General features: G+C 38.3%; 1 protein-coding gene across 4 annotated transcripts in view; it reads left to right on the top strand.

Annotated features, from left to right (window-relative positions):
• LOC129740620 (leucine zipper putative tumor suppressor 1) overlaps positions 1 to 27146 on the top strand; it is a 175664-nt gene that overhangs the window by 53272 nt on the left and 95246 nt on the right. The window contains exon 1 of one of the 4 annotated variants that reach the window (XM_055732334.1): positions 4324 to 4348. The exons of the other annotated variants lie outside the window; for them this stretch is intronic. The gene's annotated coding sequence lies outside the window, so the exon portion shown is untranslated. Of the gene's footprint in view, positions 1 to 4323; positions 4349 to 27146 lie in introns of those variants that run through there. 4 annotated transcript variants of the gene reach the window in all.

The following is a 27146-nucleotide window of genomic DNA, read 5'->3' as shown; positions in this document are numbered from 1 at the left end:
AACTGATTTGTAAAAGTAACACTTGAAATAAAAACTGAATCCAGGTACTTATTTCGGCATCTTGTGTTGGATATGATTATCAGTTGTACTTCTTCTATCAGCCAATGCAAGATGTGTGTAGTCACCCTATGATATGCTATACTATGCTATGCCAGAGTCATGCCTTCGCATGCCGTCTTTTTCAAAAAAAATATTATTGGGTCATGCTTTCATGCTGTCTTTTACAAAAATAACAAAATATAACAGGGTCATGCTTTTCCATGCCGTCTTTTATTTACAAAAAATATCACAGGGTCATGCCTTTCCCATGCCGTCTTTTATAAATATTATTTTAGGGATATGACTTTCCATGCCATCTTTTACCAAAATTATTATTGGGTCTTGCCTTAATGCCATCATCTTTTACAGAAATTACAAAATATTACAGGGTCATGCCCTCTTTTATAAAAAAATATTTCAGAGTCATGCCTTCGCATGCCTTCGTATGCCGTCTTTCGCTAAATTCAAGTGAAGACCTCCACCATACCTTCTTATTTTGAGGTCACGCCTTTTCATGCCATGTTTTGATTATTTTCCCTCGAGAGGTCTCCCCATGCCTTTTATAATTTTCACTGAAGGGGCATGCCTTTTCTGCCTTTTTTTTATTATTTATTTTCACGATAGGGTCTTGCCTTTGCTATGCGATATCTCTTAATATAGATAGAATCAAGAATATTTATTATTTGTAATTAACTTTAATGCAGCCTGTCGGATACAACCGGTCTCCGCAAAACAAATCATCACATTTGCTGCACTTCCACTTATCGACTACACAGACTTGGCCGGCGTCGTTATTGGTTCATATTAAAGTCTGAAATTCTAAAAGCATGTACCGCGAGAATTTGTTGCTTGATCCCAGCAACCTTTCATTTTGGTTTATTGTGCAATGTTGATTATTTCACACCAATCACTGAGTGTAAACATTATGCCATTGGCCAGGAAGGGCCGTAGGTGGACCGTAATTGATAACAAACTCAAGCTCAAGCTCAAGAATGTGAGTTAACATGTTGCAATGTATTTGGTTAACATACTCGGTCATTTCCCTTAGCAGGTGCATTATTTTTTATGTTTATGTTTACATAGTTTACATGTTTACATAGTTTACATTTTACATTTTTATTTTTACATAGCAGGTACATGTTCCCCTGAAATACCATAGGTGATTATTGAACCAACTAATTTCATAAAGTGTACAAGGTACAAATGGCTTGAAAAAGTTCAGTTGAATTTTTCTTTCCAAGAAATTGTTTCACTTCGGGTCAGCCTAAATTTCTCTTCAAATCCACATTTCCTCTTGATCGTCAAAATAGCTCATAATGGTAGCCCCCGATTAGAAACACTTCTTCATCATCACAAGGAAGGAAATCGAGGCACGATCCTCAATCCAACTCATTTCCAGCTTATTTGCACACTTTTCGAATGAACAACGATCGACCGAATTTGGGAGGCGAAATAAAGAACAGTTCCCGCCAACCGGTTATAAACATTGGCGCATTTTTATCGCCGATCCACGCACAATACAGTTTCTCCGCCCAGTTTTCCCAATCTGATTTCGGCACTTTCGAATTCCGGTGCTTTCGGAGTGCGGGTGCTAGTGAGGTTGTCAACCTGCTGAATCGAAAACATCAAACGAATCCGTTGCCGATAGCCGCCGCGCGCGGTCGATCGAATCGATCGCAGCCCAGGCCAGCTGTTAGTGTTTACATTTTTGCCGGACCCACGCCACACCAACCCAATATCAAACAAATCGATCGGCGTTGGTTGTCAATTTGGGCGAAAAACATCATCCGGCATAAGATGATATCATCGGGCTTTGCCGCCTTCGTTGGAGATTGAATTTGAGGTGCCGAAATGGATCATCTCCAAGGCTGGACGTTAGATTAATTGTATAGCATCTGACCAAAGCTTAGACGCCCGTTCCGTCATTATTAGAGCATCTGTATCCGTGGTCCAAACAGCCGGTTTAGACCCAAATTCCGACCCAAGCAACCGCATTGGTGATCCATTATACCAGTTTCAACTCAACTTTTTTTAGAGCTGGTATAAGGATTGATCCAAAACTGATGAGATTTGGATCCAATTTAACGCAGTTCTAAACCGTTTGACAGTTAATGGAACACGAGTGCAGTTGCCAGTATTTTCATTGGATTGGATCTAATGTTGTTGGTTCAATTCTTGTATGAATTTCGGCCTAAACCAATAATTTAGACCAGTGCTACAAGTGCTACGGTGCAATTAGGACCCATTTTTTTTGTAGTTCTCAACAGTTTGGCAGCTGTTAGGTTAAGCTTGTGTTTTAGAGCACCTGTATCCGTGGTCCAAACAGCCTGTTTAGACCCAAATTTCGACCCTACGAACCGCATCCGTGTTCCATTATACCAGTTTCATCTCAAAATTGTGTAGAACTAGTATAAGGATTGTTCCAAAATTGATGAGATTTGGATCCAATTTGGCGCAGTTCTAAACCGTTTGACAGTTAATGGAACACGAGTGGGATTGCCAGATTTATCACTGGGTTGGATCATATTTCGTTGGTTCAATTCTTGTATAAATTATACACAAGAATAGACCACGGATACAGGTGCTCAGGACCAAGGACGGGATTATGTCATAGTCATGCGCCAAAAATTGCGACTAGTGACCCATTTTTTTCCTCACATGTCGTTAGTTTAGGATTTTTTCGAAATGAAAGCATGCTATGAATGATTGTTTTGGTAAAGAAAGATTTTTCCATTATGTCATTGATCATTGAGATCTCCAATATTTCGGTCATGACATGATGTTTAAAACTGGTCATGAGATAGATCACAAGTGCAATTTTTGATAGCTGCGTTTGCCAAGCTAATTTTCAATATGCTGTAGTACGACAAACGCTAACTAGCAATAGTATTAAAAAAAAAAATTAAAATAGAGATAAGTGTTTGCTGCGCCTTTTTTTTAAATTCCATTTGGTTCCCAAATTTCATTCATTGCTCACTCTTCTCATACGTGACATTTATTTACCTCGCGTGAATATGAATGGTATTTTCATTCACATGATAGGAATATTTCTGACATGACATGATCCATGACTGATCATATTTTCTTGGGTATAGTGATCCAAAATAAATTTCGCCGTCCATATGAATGAATGAAAAATTTCAAGCCTGCTCAGGACCCCCAATTCTTGTATGAATTTAATGGTGCTTAATCGCTTGGCGCACGGCACCCTCCCAAATAAACGCACTTCAATCAAGCAACTTTGTATGAATTACAGCCAGGAATAACTCAGATTTACAGTTGTCATTAAGAGCAAGTTCACTGGTGTTGGCAAAAAGTGGTAGAAATTTTGACACTTATGACAGATTTTGAAAATTTTGCCATGCCAAAACATTTTCAAGATCTGTGGCCTTCATGTTTTTTTTTACTACACGTGTTGTATTTTCGCATGCTGTGATGCAAAAATAGCAGTATTTCCATCTGAACGGCTGAAATAGAAACAGTGCTGTAAAAAAATACAACGCCTAAAGATCTTGAAAACATTTTGCATGGTAAAATTTTCAAAATGTCAAAATTTCTACCACTTTTTCCCAACACCAATGAACTTGCTCTAAGGCAACTGTAGCCCTGATCTAAATTGTCGGATTAGGATTGAAACTTTGAATCAACTCCGATATGGTCTAATTTTTGTTTTATACCAGTTTCAAATCGTTTATAAAACTGGTCTAGTATTGTTCCAAAAAAATCAAAACACCAATGTCCAGTGATTGGTTAGAATTTTGATTCACACCACAGCTACCCTGATATTTAAAATATTTTCGCGCGACACTGACATCAGCTGAGCGAGAAACCAGACATAAATTTTTACATGCACATTTTACTGACGCTAATTTGCTTACGTTTATCTGTATCCACACCGATACTGGCGGGAAAATAAAATATTTGATGTTCCGTTTTCGTTTTACAAGTTGAAAGTGTTCTGTTCCCTTCCGAATGAGATGTTTGTCTTCTTTTCCGATATGAGTCGCTTTCAATTACATTTTCCGCTTATTTTCGGGTCTTAAATTGTTGACGTTTGTCATTTTTTGCATTCCTATTAGCTATCATAACATAAAATTATAATTCACTATACCATTTAAAATATCAATCTAATTCCTTTTTTTCTCATTTATAGGTGAGTGGACGAGTACTGGCTGAAGTGGGCTCATGAGTTTCAAATTTGAATCTCGAATTGCCATGACTTTCAGATGAGTTTCATTTCAAATGTGCAAAACACAAAACGATAAAAGATGACGATGGACTTGCTGCAAATTAGAACTGACAGCCTTTGGTATGTAGCAGAGTTTTTTTTTTAATACAGAAAATGACTTTCAGTTAACCTCGGATGGCTAATGCAATCCCTATCAGATCAGGAGAGAAAAACAACATTCTATTAAGATTAGTTGTTTTGATACACCTACAATTCTCAATTCGCAATTCAAATGAAACTTCATTTGAAATTGTACTTGATAGAACATTTTCACTCGTAGATTGATGTTCATTAGTATGCTTATGCTGGTTTTCTCATTATTTACGCTTCTGAAATGAATGAAACCGAGAAACCTTGTAAACTAAAATGTTTCCTCTCTCCGCAAAAAACATGTAGGGTTAGTTGCCCTACTTTGGACGGTGGTTTTTGAATAATCATGTTTTTCTCACAAATGGACGGGAGTTTTTTAAATATCTTTCAGGAAACTTATTTAAAGTTCATTATCTTATCTGCAAGTTTCGGCATTACTGAAAGATTTTCAAAGATATGGATGAACGCAATTTCCAAATTTGAACTTACTGTTCCTATTTTGAACCTAATACTTAAAAATCCTTTAAAAGTATTATTTTTCGAATATAAATAAACAAATTCAATTAAAATGTAATCTTCATATATATAAAAAGCAATTATCTGTATGTTTGTTTGTTTGTCCTCTATAGACTCAGCCGTCTTAAGAGCTAGAGATCTGAAATTTGGCATGGATGCTCATTAGGACCAGGAATGATGAAAAATGTTTTTAGATTTTTGGATGACCCCTTCTGAAGGGGGTCGTCCATACAAGACAAATATTGTTTTCACGTTATTGACGTTATTTTCCGTCGGATTGTGATGAAAATTTGCACATCAGTGTTTTGAGAGACGAACGATCGATTACAGTTATAAAATTTAGGGTCAGGGGTTGGCCAAAGGGGTCGTCCATATTCACTGATTAATGTTTTTGCGATATTGGCGTTATTATACATCGGATTGTGATGAAAATTTGCACATGAGTGTTTTGAGAGACGAGCAATCGATTACAGTTATCAAATTTAGGGTCAGGAGTCGGCCAAAGCGGTCGTCCATATTCACTGATTAATGTTTTTGCGATATTGGTGTTATTATACACTGGATTGTGATGAAAATTTGCACATGAGTGTTTTAAAAGACGAGCAATCGATTTCAAGTTTGGAATTGCGGATCAGAAGTCGGCTGAAGGAGTCGTCCATACCCAACTTTAATGTTTTTGCGATTTTGACGTTATTCTACATTGGATTGAGATGAAAATTTCCGCATAGGAGTTTTGAGGGACGTTGTTTTGCCTTCAGGTTTCAAATCTTGACTCAGGGGTCGGCAAAAGGGGTTATTATCTGTTCACTGTTTTTACGATATTCTCTTGATTGAGCATAGAATTGTAATGAAAATTGGCACATGGGAGTTTAACAGAAAAGATAATTGATTTCAGGTGTTCAAGTTTTGAATCGTGGTCAAAAAATAGGCCGTCCATGTTAATTGCTCCCTGTTTTCGCGATATTGTCGTGATCATGCATCGGATTGAGATGAAAATGTTCAGATGAGGGTTATAAACTATGAGCAATTGATTCCAGGTAGCATGTTCCGTGTCAAGGGTCGGCGAAAGGGGCGTCTATATTCACTGATCACTGTTTTCAAGTTCCTGACGTAATTTTACATATAATTTGAAAAGAAAAAATAGCACAAGGGAGTTTTGAGGAACGTCAAATTGGTTTCAATTATCGAATTTTTGAATTTCAAGTAATAGTAATAGTAGCGACTTTAAACACTGTTGAATTTTTTCCCCAAAATTGTCGAAAGAATGTTTCGAATTCATTTTCTAAACTCATTTTGACGTACCAATGATTTAAAGCGAAACGAAGTTCGTACGGGTTCAGCTAGTATTATCATAAAAAACTATAACAGCTCACGGAGATATTGCAGTTAGAAGAATCTCTTAAATGCCCCTTTCGCAGGGTTCATGTTTGAGTCCACTTTTGTACAACTTTTACGTAAGTGACATCGACAGTTGTCTCTCTGAAGGCTGCACTCTAAGACAACTTGCAGATGACGGCGTGGTGTCTGTCAAAGGATCTTCTGAGTCTCATCTGCACAGACCTTTACAAGATACTTTAGACAGGTTGTCTTCCTGGGCTTTGGGGCTTGGGATTGAGTTTTACCCTCAGAAAACGGAGATGGTTGTTTTCTCTAAGAAACATAGACCTGCTCAACTTAAGCTTCAACTCCTGGGCAGAACGATCACTCAATCGAGGTGTTTTAAGTATCTTGGGGTTTGGTTTGATTCCAAGTGTACCTGGAAAGCTCATTTTGAGTATCTGAAAGGAAAATGCCAACAAAGAATCAATTTTCTCCGATCAATCACTGGCACCTGGTGGGGAGCCCACCCAGAAGATCTTTTAAAATAGTATCGAACAACCATTCTCTCAGTGATGGAATATGGTAGCTTCTGTTTCCAGTCAGCTGCCAAATCTCACCTCATCAAACTCGAGCGTATCCAATACCACTTGTCGTACTCGAAATATAATCCGTGTATTTTCACAATACCGGAATAAACATTTACCTGATGCACACAATTTTTTTTCACTACATTCACAACACAAGAACCATTCTTCCCAAAACTCGTTTACCGTTTACCTTTTTTTCTCTTTTCTTTTGTTTCGTTCTCCTCGCAATGCACGCTAAACATGGTTTAGTTTCTTTTCTTTAAATATCATTCATACATGATGTTCCTATACAGATATTACGCCTGTTCAATATCCATATTTTTTTTTTGTTAGCAAGAAAGCTAAAATTAAAAACAAATATTATTTTTACTTAATTTTATTCTATTCTCGTTTGTTCATTCCCTATATTCACCACATTTATTATTTTTTCATTTGTTCATTTCCTATATTCACCACACCGCTGTCTCCGCGTCGCTCTGGGCTGTATGCCCTCAACGCATAACATGAGTCTAGAAGTTTTTGGCGAGAATACTTCCTCTTAAAGATCGATTCAATTTACCATCACTCCGGTTCCTCATCAGGTGTGAGGTCATGAACCCATTGGTGATTGTGAATTTCGAAAGGTTACTTGAGCAAAATCTTCAAACTAGATTTATGTCTATATACCATGTCCTCATGTCAATGCAGATCAGGCCCGTGCGAAGGACCCGTCCATGGGGGGGGGGGTTTTCGAAATTCAATTTTAGCTAGAAATAATAGCAATAACAAAAATGCACAATAAAAAGGGAAATTGATTTCTAAACCATTTTTTACTCATGACATCACAAGAATTCGAAAAAAAACGAATTCTACTAATACTTTTCAAAATATATCAGAATCAAAATTTTAAGTCAATGTTGGTTCCAGAAAGTTATTAATAAATTGTACAAAATGATGATTCTTATTCTGAACAAGAAATTTTTAGTCATAATTTTTGTAACACTAGAGCAAGAATGCGAATAAATGTTGAGAATATAACCAGAACTTTAAACTCTGGACATGGTAATCAGTGCACGAAAATAGAATATCTATATATATAAAAATGAATTTCTGTCTGTCTGTCTGTCTGTCTGTCTTTCTGTCTGTCTGTCTGTCTGTCTGTTCCCTATAGACTCGGAAACTACTGAACCGATTTGCGTGAAACTTAGCAGGTGGGGGAAGGTATTGGAGGTAGGGGAAGGTTCCTATTATGGTTTGAGACCCCTCCCTCTCTCATGAAGGGGGGGAGGGGCCTTCCAAACAAAAGACAATTTTTTGCATAACTCGAGAACCCATCAAGCAAATGGTATCAAATTTGGCATGGGGTGGTATTTGGGAACGAGGAATATTAATATGAATATAAGATACCCCTCCCTCCTCTCAGTGGGGTTATAGGAAGGGGGGAGGGGGGCTACCTTACAATTTTTCATATAACTCGAAATCTAATCAAGAAATTGGAACCAAATTTTGCACGGGAAGGTATTTGGATACGAAAAATATTTCAATGATTATTTGAGACCCCTCCCTCTTTCCAGTATAAAGGGGGAGGGTCCTCTTTCATATTTTTTTACATAACTCAAAAACTATTAAAGCAAATGGAACCAAATTTAGCATGGGAGGGTAGTTGGATACGAAAAATATTTCTATGATTATTTGAGACCCCTCTCTCTTTCCAGTAGGGATATATAAAGGGGGGAGGGGCCTTTTTTATAATTTTTTACATAACTCCAAAACTTAGCAAATGGAACCAAATTTAGCATGGGTGGGTATTTGAGAACGTGACATGTTCTAATGATTGTTTGAGACCCCTTCCTTCTTCCAGCGGGGAGAAAGGAAAGAAGGAGGGGAGTTTCATACAATTTTTACTGCATAACTCAAGAACTACAATAGCTAATGGAACCAAATTTAGCATGGAACGATATTTGGGTACGAGAAATGCTTCTATGAATATTTGGAATCACTCACTCCTTCAAAGAGGTGGATGAAAAGGGGGAGGAGAGGTCTCTCTTACAGTTTTCAGTATAACTGGAGAGTTGATCGAGCAAATTGAACCATATTTGGCATGTGAGGGTTTTTGGATACTAGAAATGTTTCTATTATAAATTTAAGCCCCAACTTTTTTATTCAGCGAAAAGATATAAAGGGGGAAAGGAGGGCTTCCATACATTTTTTTTGCATAACTCGAGAATTAATTGAGCAAATGAAACTGAATTTGGCATCAAAAAGTATTTGAGTACGAAAAATACTTTTTCTTTGTGAAGCAATTCCTTTCTTGCAGTAGGATGATAGAATTGGGAATATAGGAATGGAAGAGAAGGCTTACATTTAACTTCTTTTTTTTTATAAAATCCGAGAAATGGACAAAACTTAACATGGAAAATCATTTTGCTATGATTCTTTGAATATCTGACGCACCATCCTCCTTTCAGTGAGTAGGTACATAGGAGGAGGGAGATGAGCCCAATACACTTTTGTTAGCATAAGTTCTCAATTTATGCAAACAAAACCAACAAATGGCAATTAATATGGCATGGAAAGGTACTTGGTTACGAGATATGTTTCTACGAATGTTATAGACCCTTACACTTTACAGTGTAGAGAGGGAAGAAAGAAGGGGGCTCCTTTTAAATTATGTTGTAAAGCTTAAAAACTTATCAACCAATGAAGTTTTAATTGATATAAGAGGTTATGATTATTAAAACGACCTCCATTCAGCAGGGGGTGAAGGGAAGGAGAGGGGAGGCTCTCTTATCAGTTTTTAGCATAAATCCAGAAAATATCAAGCAAAAACAACGTACGATTAATTTGAGACCCTCCGGACAGATCAAAATTATCAGATCTTTTACACAAATTTATAGAGCAAGATTCAAAATATTAGTGTGGTCAGTGATATTAGTTTAAGTTATCTTTGTGTTGCAATTCGAAACTCCAGCTGCAGCTCTCATTTTATAGCGGTTGCTTATGAATTATGTTATAATGCCAATAAAACAATAAAAATTTGAATAATTTTTGAAAATATCATTTAATTTTGGAAGGTGTAGCAAAGCACACCGGGTCAGCTAGTATAAAAATATATATTCAGATTTGGAAGAAATTAAACTCGAATTAAAAACTAAATTCCATATAAGGTCAGAAATTAATCATGATTGATTGGAAATTATTTGAATTATGAAATTATAAAAATGGTTAGTTATTTATCATTTTTAATTACATTCTGTTTCTTAATTTTCAATTGAAGAGTTGATTAAAACTTTCTCCGTATAACTTGAATTTGAAATAATATTCGAACACGATTTGAAATGTGAATTTTCGATCAGGGAAAAAATCCATTTTGAGCGAATTTATTCAAAACAGATAGATGATGATTGAATTTAATTTCATAAAAAGAATAATGATTTGATTTCACTTCAAGAGTGTCAGGGATCATAGTCAGCAATAAAATTCTTTATTATCATCATGTTCAATTTGTCATAACTGACAAAGTACAGATTTAGATTTGTGTGAGTTCTTGAAACTGATACTGATTCTTGAAATACAAAACTGATTAAAATGTTTTCTTGTAAATATTGAAAGCACAGTGCAAATTCCAATTAAGCTAACATTTTACATTAAAAATAAGCTTAAAACTTGTTCATTTCGAATTTGTCATAGATTAGTTAAAAAGTTTTGATCTATTAAAAAATAAGGATTATAAATAATAAAAAATTGAGAAAAGTTTAAAAACTTCCCAGCTCGGCTAAAGTTAATAATTTTTGCTATGAATAGTTTGGTGTTTCAACTGAAATATTGAGTCCTGGAAAGGTCAAAAGTAAGAAATTAAGGTTTTCTTATTAAAAATATAGATTGATAAGATTCCAAGATAAATAGCGCCGATGTGGTCTAGTGGATAGGCTGGCGCGAGTCTGGTATTGGTATGCCAGGCGTACTGGGTTCGATTCCCGGTATCGGCAAGAAAAACTTCTGGGTTCGATTCCCATAAGTTTCCGACAGGTAAGATGTGTTTCATTCTATAACTGACTAAATAATAGGAATTCTTTTTAACGAATAGTCACCGTTGATTATTATTTTTATGATGGTTTAATGGCATTGCGGTGAATTTTTTACTTCGAAAATTCTTGATAGAAGAATTACAGATTAAAATTAAATGACGGATAGACAAAGCAGATGCTTAATAGAAGAAAATTGAAAGATGTTGAAAATGAAAGATGTTGAAAATTGCGCCTCTCGCTATTACTTCTCTCAGCCATTCAACTGATGCGGGACAAAGGGTCTAGAACGCACCTTTGAAGCTTTCCATAAAAATATGCTCTTGGCTCATTTTCAACATCTTTCAATTTTCTTCTATTAAGCATCTGCTTTGTCTATCCGTCATTTAATTTCAATCTGTAATTCTTCTATCAAGAATTTTCGAAGTAAAAAATTCACCGCAATGCCATTAAACCATCATAAAAAAAAAATAGGAATGTTCAATCAGTTGCCAGCTGGTCAGGTATATACACGGATGCCGGAATACCTGTAAGTAAAATAGCCCACCTGATTGATTCATTCTTCCAAAATACACCTACATCAACACAATACATTCACTCCATAACAGTTCATACGAAGCCATGGGGTCCGGGTATGATGGCGCGCTGCATTGGAGATTTGTGGAACATAATAATCTAAAGAATGCATGTGAGCACATACTTTGGCAGAAACTGCGGTGAATCCGTGCACCCATGGTGGATAACCAACATTCATACATACATACAGATTGATAAGATTGCAAGATTATGTTTTCAGAACACAAAAACTCAGAGTAGAAAAACAAAGGCAAACTTATGAAAAATATTCAATTTTTTTAAAAAAATTATACAGTTAAATTTGGAAAATTTACATGAAAATAAATATATAGTGTTTATTTAAACTATCGTCCTCAACGGTAAAAGTTATGTTCATTTAGTAAGAGCATTTCAAGATTATGAATATTTGTTCCATGAGGACTAACTCATTTTTAATATCAATTCGATTCTTCTAACTTTCTATTCTTTTTTTATAATTAACAGTGATTAAACTTTTAAGAAATTGAGACCTATTATAAAAATGGAAACGATATGGTTTAACATTTTCGAAATATTTTCTTTTTTCTTTAAAAACGAACCTTTTTATGGAATTTAATTTATTACTCAAGAGACAACATTTTGATGCCTATGGTAGATTTTTTTTTCAGATTTTGTCCACCACCTCTCTTATTGGTGATATGAAGATTATAAGTTTTAAAATGAATCAGTTTTGAGTGAAAATAAATTAGCTTTGTTTTGTTTGTTGTTGAATTAAGAAGACTTCAAACTCTGATTACCTTGTAAATCTTCATGAAAAAAACAGATTTTTAATTTATTTATTATGTTTTATTCAATTAAGGAATGTAATTTTGATGATAATAATGACGCAAAGCTACTTAAAAATTTGAACTCTACGGATTTTGATAATTTGGAGGTAATTTTCCACATTATTGAAGAAAATAAAAAAAGGTTTTATTTCCTTTAACATATTGGTTGAAGTTAGAAAACAAATTCTTTTGGTTTTAAACATATCTAAATATCTAAATCTATTGTTAAAAATCTATTATTTAATGGAATTGGGATATGAAAACAAATATAAAACTTTATAATTAGTTCTAATAAATTCTTTATTTATCACCTCATAAAAACGGGGGATTTTGTCGTCTCATGTTATTCATCAAAAACCTTTTGAATGTGGAGTTGATCATTGAGAAGATAAAGAAGCACAAAATAAAATTGAGGCTAAAATTGGTTTCTTTAAAAATATTTCATATCAGCATAAAATTATAAAAGATTTTTTTAATATGAAAGTGATAAGTAATAAAGTTATGGATGAACTTTTTTAGAAACACTTCACTAAAAAACAATTTTAAAAATGATGTAGTGTTATTTTTTGTCAAGATTTGAGTTTCAATACAAAAGGTTTATTAAATTGTATATAGAAATTGACAATTAAAAATTATTTTTAATTCTGGAACGTTGTAAAGTGTCGTAGAATAAACCCCTAAACCCCTACTACTACCCCCCTACTACTTTAGAATAACGGAATGAATTAGGAAATCACAGTTTTGGGTCAACTCATAAACTTTGCATGTTATTTGGTCAATTTGGATTTGGTGGCCCACGATTCCCCACCATTTTTCAAAATCCAAAAAATATTGCTTTTTTTTCAAACAGTCAGAGTTTGGGGAAAATAACTTAATAAAAATTTAAAAAAAAATACCTTATGATACCTTGAAAATGTAGAAAACCATACCATTTTTTATTTCCATTTTATCTTTTATAATAAAGAAGTTATGGAACAACGAAAAAAGTGGCCCACGATTCCCCACTCTCCCATACTTACTTTTTCAATATCAAAAATTTATCATTAAATAACTTTAAAAATAGCACTATAACTTTACATATACAAAGAATAAAAGTTGTTCTTTCAAGTTCAACCACCCTTTTGCTTCTAAATACTTTTTGTTATCATCAGGGGAGCTGTTTGTTTGCGAGCCTTGGAAAAAATAGATATTTAAATGACATTTTTACTAACAGAAAACAATTTCAAATACAATCCAAATTTTGTCTATTTGATACTCAATTAATAGGCTTTCAAACGTAGAAAACAATTTTCAAAAATTCAAACTATAGACTAAGTTATTGATGATAATGTGGAAAAATTTATTGATGGTCATTGATTGATGGTTTATTGATGATCAAAGTTACCCCGTTTTACGGTACCGAGTTTTCAAAGTCTGAAAAAAGACATCGTGAAATTGGATAGATAGTGTTAAAAGAATTGTTAATTTATCATATTGATCACATAATACGAGTTCGGTTTTTTTTTTCGGTATTGAAATTCAAATAGTCTACAAGCCGCTAACTTCAATTTACGCGTCTGCCCATAAGGGTGCCACGCTTACGAAACGGCTAACTTAATTAACCAATGTTTGTTGAAGTTCACCATCAAAGGCGTTTAGGTCGATCTTTTACCCGATCCAGTTAATGATCTTCATGTAGCGCTCATTTCCCGTTCATGTTGTACTGTCTGGATCATCCCGTGTTGTAGCAGGTAGGTCCCGAATAAAAAAAAACGAGGCAGATGTCAACGACCGGAAGTTTATGAACGTTGTTGTACAATTATTCCGCGTTTAATCGGCCCATTCTGACTCCAGAATGGCCGCTCAAATGACACCACAGCTGCTGATCCAGCTACCAAAACAGTAGTGGGTCCACAAATAGCGGGAAACAGAAATCGTGAGGTCGTACCGCGTGAACTTCACCTTACACCGACTCTCTTTGCCCCCGGTGAGAGAATGTGTGGTTTGCACTAGCTGAAGTTGGAAGCTACAGTTTTCCATTTGTAATTGCAAGATCAGTTTTTTTTCGACTTTAACCACACCAAACGGTATTTTCCACGCTACGCTCATTGATTTCGGCGAGCGTTCTCTCGTCGATCTGGGAAAGGTTGGGAACGTTCCTTCCAGCTTGCTGCGGCTCCTCCTCTTAGCTCAATTTACGACCAATTGAATTAGTTGGCGAACAAAAAAGTTGGAAACCTAACAACATCTGCTTCCAAGCACCCGTTGAATAGAACGTTTGCGGGAATCTTTGTCGGAGTTCAACGGTTCTAGTCGAAAACATGGTAATAGCAAACTGCAACAAAAACGACGCCTTCGGGATCGCGAATAACGGTGAAGAAAAAACAAACGAATCACTTTGAGGTTTTTTATGCGTACAAGACTAGGAGAAAGAGGCTCGTTGTGAGCTTAAAACATCTGATTTTTTCTGATCAAAAAACAGTAACCTCTAGCGATTTCTAAATCATGGGAATCAAATCGGGCGTTTGGTTTCGATTCATCCCTGACCTTTACATACGACATAGCACCAGACTTACTGATATTCATCGTACGATGCTCATCACCATACGCCCATATACGACTGGTGCAGAAGCTTTCTTCAGCTTTTAATGACTGAAGACTATCCCAGAAAAAAAAATCAACGCGTCTTCGCGAAGAAAGATGTTGCCCGAAGTCAGAAAACAACTTTAGGTACCCACAGAAAGGAGAAAAAAAATCAAACCCGTTTTTCTCCAAATTGAGTGTCGTATATCTGCTTATGTTTATGCTTATGCGAGTATGGATGCATAAATGCATAGCAGCTCGCAGCAGCAGCAGTACGAACGCAATCTCGGAAGAAATGGTCCATGGGCGGTTTTTTTCCTCTCTTGTCTGTATTTTGCATTTGGCCACCTCTCGATCCAGGAGTCCGGTCCGGTCATTGTCCTTTTGCTGAAACTTGAAGTTCACTCACTACCGCGCACCGGTGATGACAGTAGGTTGACGTTTTACTTTGGCCCGAACTGCTCGAGATCTGGTGCGTTGATCACCAGGACTTGAATTTCATTTTTTTTTTCAATATAAACACTTATCGGTTACTTATTTCCACTATTCCATTTTTTAAGTTTGAATAAAATTAACTCTAATTGTTATGAACTTTTCAAGATAATTTTATTTTGAGTGTGTAAAATTTATTTCTGGATTATTGCTGCGAAAAGGCGCCCGAAAGTTTAGTGTATGCCAATGATAGGATCCAAAATAGTTTAACCTATTAACGCTAAACGTATCGGAGGGAGTCAAACTACTTTTTTTAAAAAAAACTTCAAATGACTATAACTCTTCTAGTAATTGTTTTATTCGCAAATTTTTCTTCATAACTATTTTGATTTTCAAAATGCACGTGTTTTTCCATTTAAATAATTGTAAAAAGTTTGTAGATTTCGAAAAACGTATGTGGTATACCTATTTGTACAAATGACCCCTTACACTTTTTTTTTTCTCTAAATCTCTCTTGTTTCCCAATAGATTTTGACAAACTTTATATTTTTGGAAAGCTTGTAAAGTGACTCAAATTGATTCTCAGACAATATTCAGCTACAGTCATTCATTTTAAAGTTATTCGAAGCCTAAGAAAAAAATCCGAATAAATATGCTTCGGGAAAAAAGCTGTAAGTCAGTTATTTAGTGGTCAGTTTTTCTTAGTGCCTGAGAAAGCTGAAAAAAGGCAGCAGCCTTAAAAATCTGCGCTTCCTCAGCTAATTTATTTTGTTAACCGGAAAGCCAAACCAAAAAAAACAATCCGTCTTTTTCTATCGGAAGGCCAAATCGAAGCAAACTTCAGCAGAAGCAGCCTTAAAAATCTGCGCTTTCTAAGCCAATTCCGTCTTTTCCACCGGAAGGCAAAATCATAACAAACAACAAACAACAAACTGCATCAACAACCTTAAAAATCTGCCCTTCCTAAGCCAATTCCGTCTCTATCTACCGGATGACCAAATCAAAACAAACAATCAGCAGCAGCAGCCTTAAAATTCCAATTCCGTCTTTTTCCACCGAAAGGCCAAATCAAGCCAAACAATCACCAGAAACTGCCTTAAAAATCTGCACTTCCTAAGCCAATTCCGTCTTTTACCACCAAATCAAAGCTATCAATAAGCCGAATTAGTCCCGAAAATCTGCGCTTCTAAAACCAATTCCACCTTTTTCCACCGGAAGGCTAAATCAAAGCAAACAATAAGCAGCAACAGTCTTTAAAATCTATTTCCAAAGCCATTTCTTATTTTTTCACCGGGAAGTAAAATCATAACAAACAATCATAAACAGCAGCCTTAAAAATCTGCAGTTCCTAAGCCAATTCCGTATTTTTCCACCGGAAGGCCAAATTAACAGACACAATCAGCAGAAGAAGCCTTAAAAACTTACGTTTCCTAAGCCAATTCCGCCTTTTTTCCATCGGAAAGCCATATCAAATCAAACAATCAGCAGTGACAGTCTTCAAAATCTGCCTCCAGAGCCATTCTGTGTTTTTCACCGGAAAGAAAAATCATAACTAACAATCAGAATGCCAGCCTTGAAAATCTGCACTTCCTAAGCCAATTCCACCGGATGACCAATTAAAAACAAATAATCACAACAGCCTTAAAAATCTGCGCTTTCTAAGCCAATGACCAAATCAAAGCAATCAATCAGCCGAAACAGTCCTTAAAATCTGCGCTTCTAAAGCCATTTCATCTTTATCCACCGAAAGGCCAAGTCGAAGCAAACAATCAGCAGCATCAGCCTAAAAATCTGCGCTTCCTTAGCCAATTCCGTTTTTTTTCACCGGAAAGCCAAATCAAAACAAACAATAAGCAGAAGCAGCCTTAAAAATCTTCCTAAGCCAATTTCATCTCTTTCCACCGGAAAGCCAAACCATGACTTATAATCAGCAAAAGCAGCCTCAAACACCTCCGCTTCCTTAGCCAATTCCGTTTTTTACCGAACAGCCAAACCATAACAAACAATCAGCAGCAGAAGCCTCAAAAATCTGCGCTTCTAAAGCCATTTCGTCTTTTTGCACCGGATGGCCAATCAAGACACACAATAAGAAGAAGCAGCCTTGAAAATCAGCGCTTTCTATGCCAATGCTGTCTTTTCCACCGGAAGGCAAAATCATAACAAACAACTAACAACAAACTGCATCAACAACCTTAAAATCTGCGCTTCCTGAACCAATTCCGTCTTTATCTACCGGATGACCAAATCAAAACAAACAATCAGATGCAGTTTGAAAAATCTGCACTTTCTAAGCCAATCCGTCTTTTTTTACTGAAAGGCCAAATAAAATTAAAAAAATCAGCAGCAGCAGCTTTAAAAATCTGCACTTGCTTAGCCAATTCCGTCTTTTTCCACCGGAAAGCCATTCCGTCTTTTCCCACCGGAGTGTCAAATCTTAACAAACAACCAGAAGCAGCAGCCTTAAATATCTGCCCTTCCTAAGCCAATTCCGTCTTTTTCCACCGGATGACCAAAAAATAATCAGCAGCAGCCTTAAAAATCTGCGCTTTCTTATCCAACCCGTCTTTTTTTCTTGGGGCCGAATCGAAAACAATTTCGTTTGTAGCAGCAACCTTACAAAACTGCGCTTCCTGTGCCAATCCGTCTTTCTATTCGAGGCTGAATCAGAAACAAATGTTTCGTAGCAGCCATGTCCTCCTTCTATCAACCACGCCATTATTGGCGTGATTTAACGATTCTTATGAATCTCAATTCAGAGATTCACTCAGACACGTCTGTCACTCACAAGAATAAATCAATGACTGACTTTGTTTTGTTTGTTGCCAAAATAACAAACGTTGCCAAAGATATTTATTTAATTTTATTTATCGTCAGTGTTGCCGAAAACAACGATTATTTTGTTTCATTTTTTATTAATTTTTTTTTCTGCATATCTTTTATCTCGTATTTACATTATTATGAAGATGTTTATTGGTAATTTTTTTTTCAGAGGCTTCCAAAAATATTATTCAATCTAGATCCTCTAAGGAATTGAGTATATTATGAAGAGACTCCTTAAAAGCCTGAAAGCATCTTTTAGAATAAGAACTGTAGTCTCCAAAATGGATTTTTCTGTTGTTCGCTAGCTTCGAAATATGGCAGCTTTGGTGAAAACCTTGGTCACCCATGGAATAGTTCATTGAATAGGCCATTGAAAAATCTAGTTTAGAATATTTTGTAAAACTTGAGAGAATCAGCACAGGTATCATTGAAATCACTTCTAGTTCTGACCGGGAACAGACAGACTGGTTTTCGGTCTAAATTGAGAAAACAAAAAATCAAGATTTCGTCTGGATATTTAGGGTTCGTTTCTTAACGATATTATTGTTGCCTTAACAGAACCATCGATGGAATTGGAGGAATGACTACCGGTGCAATTCAAAGTGGAAAATAAGATTGAAATTTGATCTTTTATTTCAAAACTATTTTACAAATTCTTACCGAACATTTTTCGTGGTATTTTTTGCATATATATCCGGTTGGCTCCTAGGGCCTCAGATTATTTTAACTTTAAAGCCTGAAGGCATCTTTTAGAATAAGAACTGTAGTCTCCAAAATGGATTTTTTAAGTTTTTCCCTGCAGGTTTAGAAACTCATATTTTCGTCATCGAACTAATTCGACTATTTGTGTAAATTTTATAGAAAAAATCGGAATTGACAAAATAACACCATAAGCGTTAGATCCAATCCTGCCCGGGGTCTCTGACCTCCCGTGGATTTTCTTTCCGTTCAAATCGCTATCATTATCAACCGTCAACTCAAACGCAAGACGATTCAAGTCAATTTATGCAAACGCGCGCTGAGCCAACATTTTCATAATATGCACCTTCAACGGATAATGGTCCTAAACTTTAAATAAATATTTACATATACACACACACATACTCGAATGTATTTATATGGCTGTATGACGGCATCAGTGGGGGAGCACAGGGAGCTGGAAATTAGCTTTTTTTAATGGTCATTTTCTTCCATCGATCCGGGTTACCGAGGGGTTTGGCTGGCGTTGAATGGCCCCGGAGAAAACTTTCCTTCCGAATTTCATGTGGGTATACCCGGCTGCCAAACACATTATGCGAATTTACAAATGAGATGCCATAATTAAGCTATAAATTGCGAAGATTAACGCAGGCAAATAAACGTCCGGCCGGAATGGGGATGATGGCCAATCCCGAGGCATCATCGTCGTCGGCCCAGAACGTCCAGCCAGGCTCATATATTGAGGCATTTATAGGGGAATAAAATTCGGGTTAATTCATAAAAAGCGTTAATTAATGTTATATTTGGCTGAAGTTACGCGTACTGATATTTACTCAGAACAGGATATTTACTTAAAGAAACATCTGAACCACATCTTTCAAAAAGTATCCTCCTTTATGAAAATATTTCTAGTAAAAATATCGCTGTTTCTATGACGATTAACAAAGCGTTCATAAAATTTGAATGATGACCCCTAGTCAAGCTTCGGGCAGAGCGTACTTTACGTCACTTATCGTATCTTCACTCTGCAAAAACTTATGGCGCTTTTGGGTGAAAAGACCGTTTGACCGTTATAGCCGTTTCAAAGTTCCTTTTTAACGACGACGACGACTCAGAAAACAACAACTAATGCCATCGTTTTCGCAGAGATAAACATTCCGAGATAAAGTTCTCGTGCTGTAACGAGGAACTTGCCGGGCCCTCGTGCTCTTTTTCTTGCCAAGACAAGCGCGCGTTTGTTATTTTCAGCGTGAAACTTTCGCAGGAAGGTTCCCAAATTAATTTACCTAGTAGGGATTTACCTAAATGAATTTACCTACAGCGGCAAATAGGACTATGAAAGTGTTTAAATTTGTGGACCAAATTTTATTGTTGGATTTATAACATTTGCATTACGCTTCCTAGTGTTGGACACAAGCGGCAAGCAAAATACAATGTTTTTCATGGGTTTTTTTTTCAATCAAACTATGATAAGCCCCAGTATAGGATATTTGTATATCGAAATATGGCAGCTTTGGTGAAAACCTTGGTCACCCATGAAATAGTTCATTGAATAGGCCAATGAAAAATCTAATTTAGAACATTTTGTAAAACTTGAGAGAATCAGCACAGATATCATTGAAGTCACTTCTAGTTCTGACCGGGAACAGACAGACTGGCTTTCGGTCTAAATTGAGAAAACAAAAAAACACGATTTCGTCTGGATATTTAGGGTTCGTTTCTTAACGAAATTATTGTTGACTTAACAGAACCATCGATGGAATTGGAGGAATGACTACCGGTGCAATTCAAAGAGGAAAATAAAATTGAAATTTGTTCATTCATTTCAAAACTATTTTACAAATTCTTACCGAACATTTTTCGTGGTATTTTTTGCATATATATCCGTTTGTCTTCTAGGGCCTCAGATTATTTTAACTTTTTGAAAATCAATCAAAGGGTCCGCCAGAATACAAGCACAAACTTTACAAAGGTTTTTTTTATACGGTGATTTTTTCTGACAATAAATTACATTTTATTTTTTATTTACATAGTATTCCGTCTCACGACATAACTTGACGAACATAATTCCTAAAATTCACTCGGTTCATAGCAACCGTTCTCCAATTTCTCGGGCACCCCACGTTCGCCAGATCACGCTCCACTTGGTCTAACCACCTCGCTCGTTGCGCCCCCGCTCGTCTTGTTCCTACCGGATTCGTAGCGAACACCTGTTTTGCAGGACAGTCGTCCGGCATTCTCGCAACATGTCCAGCCCAGCGTATCCGGCCAGCTTTCACCACCTTCTGGATACTGGGTTCGCCGTAGAGTCGCGCGAGCTCGTGGTTCATCCTTCGCCTCCACACTCCGTTCTCCTGTACGCCGCCAAAGATGGTTCTTAACACTCGTCGCTCGAATACTCCGAGTGTACGCAGGTCCTCCTCGAGCAATATCCATGTCTCGTGCCCGTAGAGAACAACCGGTCTAATAAGCGTCATATACAGGTTACACTTCGTACGAGGGCAAAGTCTTCTCGACCGCAGTTGCTTGTGGAGTCCATAGTAGGCACGACTTCCGCTGATAATTCGCCTCCGGATCTCACGGCTGGTGTCATTGTCTGCGGTCACCAGTGAGCCGAGATAGACAAAGTCTTCGACTATCTCCAGCTCGTCGCCGTCGATCATGACCTTGTTATTACTGGACAAGCGGGTTCGGTCGGTCTCGGATCCGCAGGCCAGCATGTACTTCGTCTTGGACGTATTAATCATCAACCCAATCCTTCCTGCTTCGCGTTTCAGTTTGCGGTAGATCTCCTCCACCGCCGCAGATGATCTGCCGACTATATCAATGTCATCGGCAAAGCAGATAAGTTGACTGGATCTGTTGAAAATCGTGCCCCGCATTTCGCCCACCGCTCGTCGAATAACACCTTCTAGCGCCACGTTGAACATCATGCAGGATAGACCATCACCTTGTCGAAGCCCCCTGCGCGATTCGAATGAACTCGACAATTCACCCGAAATCCGCACACAGCACTGCGTTCCATCCATCGTCGCCTTGATCAGTCTGATTAGCTTCCCGGAAAAGCCGTTCTCGTCCATGATTTTCCATAGCTCATTACGGTCGATCGTGTCGTATGCGGCTTTGAAGTCGATGAATAGATGATGCGTAGGGACTTGGTGTTCACGGCATTTTTGGAGGATTTGCCGTAATGTGAATATCTGGTCCGTCGTAGACCGTCCCTCCATGAAGCCGGCCTGATGACTTCCCACGAATCTGTTTGCTTGTGGCGTGAGGCGGCGGAGTAGGATTCGGGACAACACTTTGTAGGCGGCATTGAGGACAGTGATCGCTCGGTAGTTCTCACAGTCCAATTTGTCGCCCTTCTTGTAGATGGGGCATATTACCCCCTCCTTCCACTCCTCCGGTAGCTGTTCTATGTCCCAGATCCGGACTATCAACCGGTGTAGGCAGTCGGCCAACCTGTCCGGGCCCATTTTGATGAGTTCAGCTGCGATGCCATCCTTCCCAGCCGACTTGTTTCTATTCAGCTGGCGAATGGCTTCCTTAACTTCACTCATCGTTGGGAGTGGCTCCTCTTCGTCGTTGGCTACGCCGGCGATGTACCTTCCCCCACCGTCTTGATCTCCTGCATGTGCGCCGTTCAGGTGTTCATCGAAGTGCTGCTTCCACCTTTTGATCACCTCACGATTGTCCGTCAGGATACCCCCGTCCTTATCCCGGCACATTTCGGCTTGCGGCACGAAGCCTTTGCGGGATGCGTTGAGTTTCTGATAGAACTTTCGTGTTTCTTGGGAACGATGCAGCTGCTCCAGCTCCTCGAGCTCCTCCTCCTCCAGGCGGCGCTTTTTCTCCTGGAAAAGTCGGACTCGCTGCCTCTTCCGCTGTCGGTGATTTTCCACATTTCGACGGGTGCCTCTTTGCACTACTGCCGCCCGCGCGGCATTCTCTTCGTCCATCACCCTCCTACACTCCTCGTCGAACCAGTCGTTCCGTCGAGATCGCTCCACATAACCGATGACGTTCTCCGCAGCACTGTTGATGGCTGTTTTGATGGTATCCCAACAGTCCTCGAGAGGGGCTTCGTCAAGCTCGCCCTCTGCCGGCAGCGCTGCTTCGACCGATTGCGCGTAGTCTGCCGCGACCTCAGGTTGCTTCAGTCGCGCGATGTTTAACCGAGGCGGGCGCCGGTTTCGCTTGTTGTTCACTACGGAGAGTTTTGGGCGCATCTTCACCATCACCAGATAATGGTCCGACTCGATGTTGGCGCCCCGACAGGATCTGACGTCGATGATGTCCGAAAAGTGCCGGCTGTCGATCAAAACGTGGTCGATCTGTGATTGAGTTTGGTACGGTGATCTCCAGGTGTACTTGTGTGGGAGGCGGTGCTGAAAAAAGGTACTACGTACGGCCATTCGTTTGGAGGCGGCGAAATCAATGAGTCTGAGGCCGTTTTCGTTGGTCAGCTGGTGCGCGCTGAACCTTCCAATTGTCGGTTTAAATTCCTCCTCCTGGCCGAGCTGAGCATTGAAATCCCCGATGACGATCTTGATATCATGTTTTGGGCAACGGTCGTATTCACGCTCCAGCTGCGCGTAGAATTCGTCTTTGTCGTCACCGGTACTTCCGAGGTGAGGGCTGTGCACGTTGATGATGCTGATGTTGAAGAACCGGCCCTTGATTCTCAACCGGCACATTCGTGAGTTGATCGGCCACCACCCGATCACGCGCTTTTGCATCTTTCCCATCACTATAAAAGCTGTTCCAAGCTCGTGTGTGTTGCCGCAGCTCTGGTAGATGGCACGACCATCTGGATACGTTCGTACCGTGGAGCCCTTCCAGCATACCTCCTGCAGCGCTACGATGTCGAATTTGCGGCTCTTCAATTCGTTGGAGAGCACGTGGGTACTGCCCACAAAATTTAGAGATCGGCAGTTCCATGTTCCAAGTTTCCAATCGCTAGTCCCTTTTCGTCGCGTGGGTCTTTGCCGATTTTCATCCGAAATTTGTTGTTCGTTATTCGTTGCTTATGTTTTTTAGTAGTCACAGGCTCGCAAGGCCCGCAGCTAACCCCACTATCTCGCAGGAGGACCGTCGTGATGTTGCTGTTTTGGGTCCCGAACACCACCAGGACGTTGTTGCACTCCGCACGCCGCCCCTAACATGGAGAACAGACGCGTACGAAGCCCCCTAACTCATTCTGCATGCGACCAAAGCATCCACCGGGGTTGGGTACCCGATCTCCGCTAAGGTTGCTCGCACCCCAGCTAGTACCACGGGGAGGTAGAGAATCGGAGTTGCAGACAAGAGGTGATATGACCACTACCCGAAGGTTGGGTGTATGGGGTCTCGAGTTGCACATTGTCTACTTCACTAGCCAGGGGGCTACATATCTATGGTTTATTTCTTGACATCACTTATAAAAATTATTTTTTCAAAAAGTTATTTCCAAAATTATTCTTTCAGGAAATGTCCATCACTAGGTTTAAATTCAAAATTTAACTCTTTCCTTTTTTAAATCAAAACTCATGCCTTTTCTTGTATTGGAAAAACAAGCAGCATACATACGTTCTAAAGGAAAATGTAAAAAGGTAATCTTCTTTCTGTTGCCAAGACAATAATAAAAATAACAAAAATACTGCGCTTCCCATTTTCTTTCCCTAGTTTTGCTCGCTCTCACATTCTTCGCCCCTTATCAGCGTACTATCATCGCGAGGTCCCTCGTTAAGCGAAGCATCGGCGCATCATCGCATCATGTTCCGTTTATGCTACACCGGCTTGATGCTCTTCGAAAACATTGTAACTTGTTCAAATGGTTTGCTGTTGTTGTTTTCGTTTCGTTAACTGCTGCTTTTTATACATTATCATTTCTTAAATGCTCTCCTACAAGAAGCACTTGTTATTTGGAAATCTGTTTAACCCTTCACAGGCTGTTGAGAACCGAACTTATTTTTTAAAATTCATAAGGTGCCTAAAATTTGTCAAATTTTGTCTTTCCTTAATCGAATCCTTTTTTTAAATTTGGATATCCATATCCTATTTCCTCTAGTCTTCACAAGACTATCACTTCAAAGGTTAACGCCCAATCGCTCTCCCGTAAAGCGATCAAGTCACGCAAGTTAGGTTGCTCTTCGAGGCGTATCGCGTGGAAGCAGCAAAATCTTTTGCGCGAATCGCGAACACAAAAGACAATGGGCAAATATTTCTTGCCTTAACATACGCCTTCATCCAGACTCCGAACATGTGGGCGCTCTAGAGAAAGAAAAAAAAACAAAACATTATGTAATGCTTAATTGAAACTATAATCGGTTTTTGAGCTGGGCTTTCAACGGATAGGTACTGCTGGCTATATGACTTTGACACATTCCTTTCCTATCCGGGAATATCGTAAACAAGGGGCCGCCGAAAGAAGCACTTGTACCGGTGCGGTGGCACCTTCCTGTTTTCACTCCTTTTAAGGATTCGATCCGCGGCACAATGGAGCCGCGGTGAGTAAAAATAGGGAAGAATTGATTCTGGTTTTGAATTTGCGATCTGCGACTGAATTCAATACAGATACATCTAAAAATGTAACTGATTTCTTTTTTCGAAATGCTGAATCTGATTCCTGGATTTTGCATTCTGAATCCTGCAACCAGAATTCCGATATTGTCATTCTAGCTAGAGTTCGATGGGAACCGAACCGAACCGGAACCGGAACCGAAAACCGGGAAAAGACCATATGTATAGTTTTTTGGGGTTTTTTGACTAAAAAAATGCGAATCACAATTTATGAAAGAAAAACCTGCAAAAAAGTCGTCACCCTCAAGGTGTGTGTATACAGGAGGTGTAATGATATGTCAAATTCCCGATTCAGCCATTTTGGTTTTGCTGCTGCGAACTTCGTGGAGCTTTATTTTTGGATACAAAGTCCTCAGTTCAAACAAATTTACCGATGATTACAAACAAACTCATAGAACCTTACTGCGCTCTCCTCGCCTACTTACTTAGTTACAAAGTCAGAGAACCTTGTGTTCTAATAACCTTGGTCACGCTGGAAAGCAGGAATGTGTCATATGCAGACGTGCGTTAGCTCGCTTCGGAAAAAATCGTTCTGCTGGTTTCTTCCGAGTTTATCGCGTTATGTGCAGATTGTAGTCTTTGTTCCAATCATGACGTCAATGCGCACAAAACGAAAAGAATAATTCTGCATTGATGATTTCAAAGCATCGCACTAATAAAATCTTACAACGAAACAACAGAACGAAGCTTACCGAGCAAGAAATGTGCACGCAGGGTTGCCAAATTTTTTTTTACAAGAATCAGGGACTGGTGAAATAAAAATCAGTATACGTCAAAGTAACGGAAAGTGATGACCTGGGGGAGGAAGACTGAATGAAAAAAAAAAAAATTTCAAACGTCAAATTTCCTTCATCAATCTACCGACCAGTGCGAAGGTTCAAATTTTTACTTTCTTATTTAGCGGTTTTCAATCAAACTTTTTGATGCTGAAAAGCACTTATTTAGCAAAAAACAATGATTTAACTAGGTTTTGTTTTGCTCTGGCAAATTCATGCATGATCAGTCGCTCAAATTTCGTTGAAGTTTTTGAAGCTGATAAATAAAAATTGTTTAATTAATGGTTGTTCTAAAATAGCTTAAATAACAGGTTTAGATTTTGAGTAGATCCCATGGACCGAACAACATTTTCAAATAATTCAAAGTTTATATTTACGACAGAGTAGACAGACTAGTATTGGATAATCTAGCTGGTGTATTCAATTTCGATGTTTACTTTTGAATCTGCAGCAATTAACTCAGAAGACTTGAATCTAGTCTCTAAACAACAGAGTTACATGACTCGCTACACGAAACTGATCATCTAAAGTTAAAATTTGATCGATTACAAATCTTTTCAACAATTGCTGGCTTTTTGCCGAAATGTGAAAAAACGATACAGAAAACGATACAGCGAATTTCAGTCTTCCTCCCCCAGGTGATGACCTTTTTTTGGTCGTCGATCCACGTTTTCACTTCAGCAATGTATCTAATGCGGTCCCTTCTACCCATTTTGCATTTCATTTACAAAAATCAGGCATATTTTCAAAAATCAGGGAAATTCAATGGCTTATCAGGTTGTCAGTCTGAGCCTTAAAAATCAGGCAAATCCTGAAAAATTAGGCACATTGGCTTCTCTGGCCATGCGGCATTATCCGATTGATTTGTTCGGCTGCCGAATGAACACGAGTTTTAGTTTTGAATAAGCAGAACCAGGGTTGCCAATGTGCCTGATTTTTTCAGGATTTGCCAGATTTTTGGAGGCCTAACCTGATAACTTGTTAAGCCGTTTTCCATGATTTTTAGAAATAAGCCTGATTTGAATATAATGAAAAATTGGTAGTATGGAACTCCTTTAAAGACATTGGTGGAGGTCAAAATGTGGATTGACGACCCAAAAAAATGTCCTCACTTTGACCGAAATTCTGTT

The sequence above is a fragment of the Uranotaenia lowii genome, chromosome 1, assembly GCF_029784155.1.
Source record: "Uranotaenia lowii strain MFRU-FL chromosome 1, ASM2978415v1, whole genome shotgun sequence".
Taxonomy (NCBI): Eukaryota; Metazoa; Arthropoda; class Insecta; order Diptera; family Culicidae; genus Uranotaenia; species Uranotaenia lowii.
Note: the sequence above shows the minus strand (reverse complement) of the source record. Positions and strands in the feature narration are given on the sequence as shown.